Here is an 8,152-nt window from a genome sequence, read left to right on the forward strand (position 1 = left end):
ATGAGAAAGGGCTGTCTCACTTTTCTGGAGCTTGAGAGCATAGCCCATGGGTGCCCCTCAGCATTTTGACATCCTGAAGAGCTACACCACCTAAGCTACCTCTCCTGATCCTTGGCCAACATCTCTCAAATCTTGTGACTTCTGCTCAATTACAGCAGCCCTTATTGATGGGCCGACACATCATTCAAGGGATTATACCACTCTTGGGGAATCTTCTTAACCAAGAAACCTCCCTATTGTACTGTATGTGCACATTTTATTCTACTGAAGCAGCCTAGAGGACTCTACATACTAATAGGGGATATTGCACTCTTTGAACGAGAAGAGGAAAGGGAAGTGTGGGAGGCTGGGGTGGGTGAAACCCATAGATCAAACAAACCAGTGAATAAACCAAACAGGATTTATTTGACAGCATTGGCCACAACAGAAACAACTTTGTCAGCCTGCAATAAAACCGGAACACAATACCATAGTCTATCTTTGGCTTCTTTACAGAGGGAGTGCAAATTTTCCAAATGACTGAGGCAGGTAAAAATCATTTGGGCTGCATATCAGCTGTTTGAAAATTGCCCTCCCTCAATGTGACAAAAAGTACATGCATTGTTCCTGCTCCCACACATGAAAGGCTCAATATTTTTAGCAGTACTGAGGAGGTGATACCAGCAGCACATTTTGGCTAGGAAGTGAAATAAATATGTACGGTAGTGTGTTTTAGAGGCTGACTGAATTTCAGCTTTGGTTTTGGTTTCAGTGCTGAAACTGTTCAGAAATCTGTGTTCAGCCTTATTTCTGTTTTGGTCAAAAATGCTTGTGAAGGAACTGGCATGGGAAGGAGTGAGGATGACTGCTATTGCTCATGCAAGTGACAGTCTCTCGAAACTGTTGCTGGAAGTCCTGACAGCTATTTTGACCTGGAGCTGGATGTATGCAGGAGCGAATGGGGAAGAATATGTTTTGGACAGTCCTAGTCTTTAAATTATACCCCAAAGCAGCAAGATATTTGTAGTCTACGATTCTACCAGTGAAATCAGTATTGTTTGACCAATAATGCATCAGGACAGAGTTGTCAGAAACCCAGGAGTGGTCTTAAATTTTCCTCCTGGAACTAGGTAACTTAGCAGTTCTGTGCCATGTCACCTTAAAGTTGCCAGAAACAGCTTCTTTGTTCCCAGCAATATTCTTCTAATTTTGAAAGCCCAATCAGAATTTGCGGGAGCCAGTCGAAGAAGCCGTTGAACGCTGAGCAAGAGCGTCAAAGCATGCTCTTGCTCATTGTCACTCAGCGGCAGAAGAAACCAGCTGCGACCGGTCAGTTAGCAGCGGGACAGGAGCAGGAAAGCTCGCTCCTGCCCGCTGCACATCTGGACCACCAGACCAGAGGAGTTAGGAGGATGGGGCAGGGTGCAGAGAGAGGGAGGGAATGTGCAGATTTGTTCAAGCAAAAAAAGATGTGGCCCCACCCCATTCTGTTCCCAGCCCCGCCCCCACACAAACCTCATCTCTTCTTCCCTGAGCTCAGGACTGTGTCTAGAGCAGGGGTGCCCACACTTTTTTGGCTTGTGAACTACTATAAAAATGACCAAGTCAAAATGATCTACCAACAATAAAATTTTAAAAAACACAAAGCATACTGTACGCAGAAAAACTGTTAATTATCATTTGCATTTGTCTTTTTTTTTTTCAGAGGTCAAGGCAGATGGCTTTAAAATATGCAATGTCACCTCAGTAACAACTATACAAAAATAGACAAATATACCCCCTCCCCTTTTACTAAACCGTGATAGCGTTTTTTAGCGCAGGGAGCTGCGCTAAATGCCTCTTGCAGTTCCCGACGCTCATAGGCTCCCTGCGCTAAAAACCACTATCGCAGTTTAGTAAAAGGGGGCCATAGTGCAAAATATAGACAACAGATATAAATTCTCAAAACGGACACATTTTGATCACTAAATTGAAAATAAAATAATTTTTCCTACCTTTTTGTCTGGTGATTTCATGAGTCTGGTTGCACTTCCTTCTTCTGTAAATCCAATATTTCTTTCTTTCTGCTCCCTCCCCTTTTCTTTCTGTCTCTCTTTTTTTCTCTCTCCCCTTGCCCCCTCTTTATTTCTGTCTTTCTCTCTCCCCCTGCCTGCCTGTCTTTCTTTCTTTCTTTCTCTCTCTCCCTGCCCCCCTCTTTCTTTATGTCTTTATTTCTCTCTCCCCCTGCCCCCCCAAGCCATCGTGACAATTTCTCCACTTCCCCGATTCTTTCTCGCTCCCTGCTCCCCCCAAGCCACCATGCCGATTTCTCCCTGCTTCCCTGAGCCAGGCCTGACAAGTACAAGCGCCGGGCGCACAAGCCTTCCCTCCCCCCCTCCCCCCCTGCCGGCATCAATTCTCACATCGGCGATGAAGTTCCAGGCCAACGATTGGCTGGCCCAGAACTTCCTCTCTGACATCAGAATTAACCTCAGAGGTGAAGGCTTATGGGTTCGGCACTTGTACGCACCTGGCCTGGCTTGGGGAGGCAGGAAGAACAAGATTGCAAAGGCAACGCAATCGACTCTCATTGCCTTTGCGATCTACTGGTTGATTGCGGTCAACCATTTGGGCATCCCTATTCTAGAGCAGTGGTCTCAAACTCAAACCCTTTGCAGAAAGTGAAGTTTAGATAGTTTTTCACTTTTTGCATTTTGCACTGCTTTCAGTTGTGTACAGTTGAAATTATCAGCAGTAATAAAGGAAAGATTTATAAACTATAAAGAGTTTTACCTCATGCAAAATTGTGATTTAGATTCTAATCTAAAGTATCAACTGCAAGAGACAAGATTTTGGAGTAATCCTCTAGGCTTTTTTGTAGAGGGGAGAATCAATATCCGACTTGTGTCTGGAAAATTTGTGCCTTAAGTGTCCGGTGGTCATGTCTGCAACCGCCTTCAGCTCTCACCTCCTCCAGCACTGGACACAGCCGCCATCTTACATCAAGAAGTCACTGCCAGGAGAGGTGCCGAATTTCACAAGTGTTCACGAGATTATGTACACACGCACAAGCTGCACTGCCTCCAGTGGCTACCTTATGTTCTGAAACGTTGCCCGCCTCACTGCTGTAACCTCACTCAAGCGCTTTACTGCGTCTGTACGCAATTGTCCTCTTCACCTCACAATCGCATACAGACGCAGGAAAGCGCTTGCGTGAGGTTACAGCAGTGAAGCAAGCAATGTTACTGAACAATGGTAACACATCGAGGGCCTCAAAATAGTACCTGGCGGGCTGCATGTGGCCCGTGGGCCACGAGTTTGAGACCACTTGTCTAGAGGGCCTTTGAGCATGCACAGATGCAACACGATGACATCACATGCATGCACATCACATCATTGCATCGCATCAGTGCAGGCTCGGAGGCCCTCCAGACGCGGCCCGGAGCCTTCCAAAACCCAGACAAACTGCTGAGTTTTAAAAATCCATCTGGACACCCGGACAGTCGTCTAAAAAGAGGACAGGTCCACTTAAATCTGGACAACTGGTAACACCCTATCTGGAGACAATGTGGAAACAGATTTAAATGGACTGTTTTACTGATTGAAAGAGATGGTTTGTCCCTAAATTCTGCATAATTCATGGTAGGCCTGATGTTCCCCTCCATGTCTACCACTTAAGAGCTTTATGTGAAAGAAAAGCATAGTGCTGGTTATTCTGCAGCTGTGACAAGGGCTGAGGACAAGTGAGAGGCTTTCCTTCTGCTATCTTTTCTGTCTCACTTCCTGCTTCTTTGAAACCTTAGATCCAGGGTGATAAGATAGATTTCTCTAAGCAAGTCTGGGCTATCTGAAGTTCAGGGAAGGGAAAACATGCTTCTTTAGTGTGTGTGGCCTGTGGGAAGAAATAAATATTGATTCTTTCTGATAAGAAGAACAAACTGTTGGCAGAATCTAAAATGTCTTTTCAATCAAGTTCGGGCTCCAGCTAGTTTTTGCAGGGCATGTTATTAAGGCCTTTGCATCCCAACTGGCGTAAGCTGTCCGAACAACTAAACAGCATGTATTTAACAGCTGTCTCAGGAACACGGACAAGTTTATGGCTCCAACCAAAAACGTTTATTCATCTTGCCATAGCTCATCATTAGGGGTGTAAACAGATCTCTGACCTTTTACATTTTTTACTAAATGAAAAGAGTAAAGATGCAGCAGCTGCGCTCATTAAAAGGGGGTGGGGAGGTGGGGTGGGGTGGGGTGGGGGGAAGAGACCAGTGGATTGATTAAACAGGAAAAGAAACAAAATATGAGAACTCATTTAGATAGGACAGGGATCATTCTTCAGTATGTCTTACTTATGTTGCTGCACTGTGCTTTCATTAGCCATTGTGATTTTTTTCTCCTTTTCATTGCTTGGTCTTTGATGAGGATGTTTCTATTATCATTTCTATATTTTGTGTTTTGGGTACATAAATGTGTCATAATCCAAGAAAAGGGACTTAGGGCTAGACTCACTAAGCAAACTGATCGTGTACCGATCGGTTTGCGAGCCCTTTGCGACCCGATTTCCCGCCTGCAGTATTCAGTTTTGCGATCCGATTCCGATCCGCGCATGCAAATGAGGGGAACTGCATGCAAAATACGCAGGGACGTGATTCACTAAACAAATTTGCCGATTCGACTATGCTGGCCGATCAACCCAAAAAGCGACTGCTGAGGACCAGTCGCTGAAGCCCTTTCTGAGTGCCTTCTGCCGCCCTGCTCTCAGCCCTGTCAGCCCTGATCCCCTGCTTCCCCAATCTGCCTGCCTGCCCCGACTGTAGCTGCCCTGATCGCCTGCCTGCCCCGACTCTCCCACCCTTCCCCGCAGTGTAAGCCCGTGGTTTTAACCCGCAGGCTTTAAGCGGGTTAAAACCACAGGCTGTAAAAAAGTTTAAGAAAAGAAAATAAAAAGTGCCAGGCTGGAGGTCCTCCGATCACCCCATCTGCATATCTGTGAATTCATTGGACCTGCCTGGATCGGGCCCCGATCGGGCAAGTTAGTGAATCTGGCCCTTAGTCTTAGAAATTGAGTTATTCAGCTGGCTAAGAATCAAGAAGATGATTCAAATGTAACAAACCACATCTTTCTATCATTTCATATTGCCAGAGATATGCCATTTTAATAAACAAAATTTTTTAGTTATAAATAGAACCTAACTGGCATTGTTGCCTTGTTTCTCAAATAAGTGTGCACTAAGACTTGGTACGTTTTCTTAGATTGTGTGAGACATATGTACTTTGTGATTAATAGGGTTGATATTCAATGCAATTTAACTGGCCAGAAATAGCTCCTGGCTAGTTAAATCATGTTTGGGGCTAACTGGTCATTTTCAGTGGCATTTAACTGGTTAATGCTGCGGATACCCCCCCCTCCAAAACCCCCAGTTAATGTCTTTGTCATAACTGGCAATTTTGGGGGTGTTCAGGGGGCAGAGTAGGTACTTTAAGAATTTTTATTGTTTTAGAATGACATAAGAATTATTTTACTGTGTGTTTTGTGTATTGTTTTTACGTGATAACATTATGTATCTGTTTTTGTAACCTGCTTAGTTTTAAGCGGGAAATAAGTTTTTAAAATAAATAAATACTTGACCAGTTAAGTGTAGGGTTACCAGCCGTTTCAGAAAATCCATACATGTTCTCATTTTAAAGGACTGTCCGGGTGCCTGAACGGATTTTTAGAACCCAGTAGTTTGTTTGGGTTTTGGATGGCCCCAATCTCGAGACCACGTGTGAAGGGCCTCCGAGCATGCTTGGATGTGACACGACAACACACACAATCGCATGATGTCATCCGGTCACATCTGTGTATGCTTGGAGGCCCTCCACAAGCGGCCTAGACTCGGGGAAGAAGAGAAAAGGTTTGTGTGTGGGGGCAGGGCTGGGAGTAGAAAGGGGCAGGGCTGGGGAGCAATGGGGGCAGAACAGGGGGAGGGTTAGGGTTAGCATCTTGATGTACATTCTGGTGGTTAGAATTTTCAGAATGTACATTAAGATCCAGCAGCGGTATGTTAAGTTTGTGATGTGTTTTCTAGTCCATGTCTTGCCGCATGAATGATTGCTACGCAGTAGTTAACGTGTGAGTATGTGTGCTCACTCACACGTAACTAGATAATAATTTTTTATGTTTATAGATGTGATTTCATCACGAACAGTTGAAAATATTGTGCATAATTTACAACATCAAGTTTATTGAACATCCACATTTGGGTCCCCTGAAGCAGGGATCGAAACAGGGCCACGTCGGGACCCCTTGAATTTAATTTGAAAGCTAAGTGAACTTTAATATACTTTACCAATGCAGTGATGGCGCGCTTGTGATAAACAGATGAGAAGATATTATTTTCCCATATTTGAAGCACTTTGAAGGATTAAAAAAAAAAAAAAAATTTATATAAATATATTCCAGTGCCTTGGAGCGTGATCATAGGTTTATCAACCTGCAATGACTGGAAGGTGAACTCTTTTTTAGGGAGGTCTAACAACCTTCCTTCCAGAGTTTCACATCTCTGAGCGAGTTACATACCTTATTGACCACTCTGCATAGCAGTCTCTTATTGGAGTCAGCTTTTCGTTATATTCCTGAGTTTCTGGCAACCCTATTCTGATCTATAGTGAACCTACATCTTTTGAATCTCCCTCGTTTTCGGGGGAAGTGGGTTGTGTCTAATCAGGGTTTTGTACATCATGGCGAGTTGACATAATATAATCGTCACCTCGTTGTATGGAAGAACGGTGGAGTTGGGTGCACTTGAAGACAACAGCGCCCGTATTTCTTTTCACAATCCTATGCGAGCCCCAAAGGTGAATTTTGGTATTTTGAAGAATATAGTTAAAGAGTTATTTATATTTATGACAATACAGTTTGAAATTTTTTTTTCACATGATAAGATGTTTGAAACACTTATTTTAACCTGCAGATATCACGTCTTCCTCCTGATGAAGCAGGTTTTGGGAAACACGATCGGTGTTGAGGAAGCTGCTATCGTGGACTGTTTGAAGATTTTGCACAGGAATTTTTAACATTTTTTTCCTTTGGGACATGGATCATCACTTTAAGGGATTTAAATAATTGATCATTTGGGCTATCCCGGCAGTGGTTCATTTTTAAATGGACAGCATTTCGCCTTACCGCAGCATAGAGACGAGCTAAGTACCACGTTTTCAACATGTTCTGATCTGTAATTATTGAACATTGAGAGTGTGATAATCTAGCAATAATATTGGTAGGCAGGCAGGGCGTGCAATGATGCTTAAACAACATCCATATAATGAACTGCTGCCAGTGCTGGATGGGTGGTTTTGACTGAGCACATCATAGTTGAAAATTAAAAAAAAACATTTTTATATGTTAAATGTTATTTTGCTTTCTTTTGTTTTGTTTAATGTTTAGTTTTTTGAATTCCAGTAAAATTTACTGTTAGGTTCTGGGAATTCGGTATTTAATTTAAGGATTCTTCTAAATAGTTTTTATATTTATTGACCACCCTATTCTGAAGCCATATGGGTTCTCCAGCACTTATGTCCAAGGGAAGAATCAAAAGCTACAAATACCACAGTGCTTTGGGATATACAGTAGGTTCCGAAATCTAGCACTGACCAAACAAAATCTCATTTTTAGACCAGGGTAACATGGTAACTCTGCTCCTCATAACCAGTTTTTTGTGTTTTTTTTTTTAATGAGGAAACTACTTGTGTTCCTTCAGAAATTAGCCACAAAGCATGCACATGCAAAAGTCCCAATGACCCTAACACTTGCTTGAATTACTGAAAATGGTCCTTTTTCAATTATTACTTTGGCAACACTTGTATAAATTGTCATGCCAACAAGTTTCCAGAATCAGTATCGGCGAGAGAGCACAAGAGAATGAAAGGGTGAGGGGAAGTAAGGGAATTCCAGCGTGTTGTGTCTGTGTAATAGCACAGGATGTCATTACACTTCACTACCCCTGTTTAGAGAAATTAGGCACCACACTGATCAATCTCCTGTTCACCTGCAGGCTCCCATTTTATTGCCCATAGAAGAGCACAGTAGGCTTACTACCTGTGCCAGTATTTACAGGTGTGCCTAAATACCAGCCTACCCCTGCCTCTTGTGTTAAATTGTTCGCTGTATTGGCCTACACTGCACCCTGAAAGATTTCAGAAGTTAATAAAT

At 43.2% G+C, this 8,152-nt stretch overlaps 1 long non-coding RNA gene across 2 annotated transcripts in view; it reads left to right on the plus strand.

Moving 5' to 3' along the window:
* LOC117352077 overlaps positions 1–7,290 on the plus strand; it is a 135,364-nt gene extending 128,074 nt beyond the window's left edge. For both annotated transcript variants that reach the window (XR_004537574.1, XR_004537575.1), the window contains exon 3: positions 6,129–7,290. This is a non-coding gene — a long non-coding RNA (uncharacterized LOC117352077). The remainder of the gene's footprint in view (positions 1–6,128) is intronic.
* The last annotated feature ends 862 nt before the right edge of the window (positions 7,291–8,152 follow it).

Source organism: Geotrypetes seraphini, chromosome 1 (assembly GCF_902459505.1).
Source record: "Geotrypetes seraphini chromosome 1, aGeoSer1.1, whole genome shotgun sequence".
Taxonomy (NCBI): Eukaryota; Metazoa; Chordata; class Amphibia; order Gymnophiona; family Dermophiidae; genus Geotrypetes; species Geotrypetes seraphini.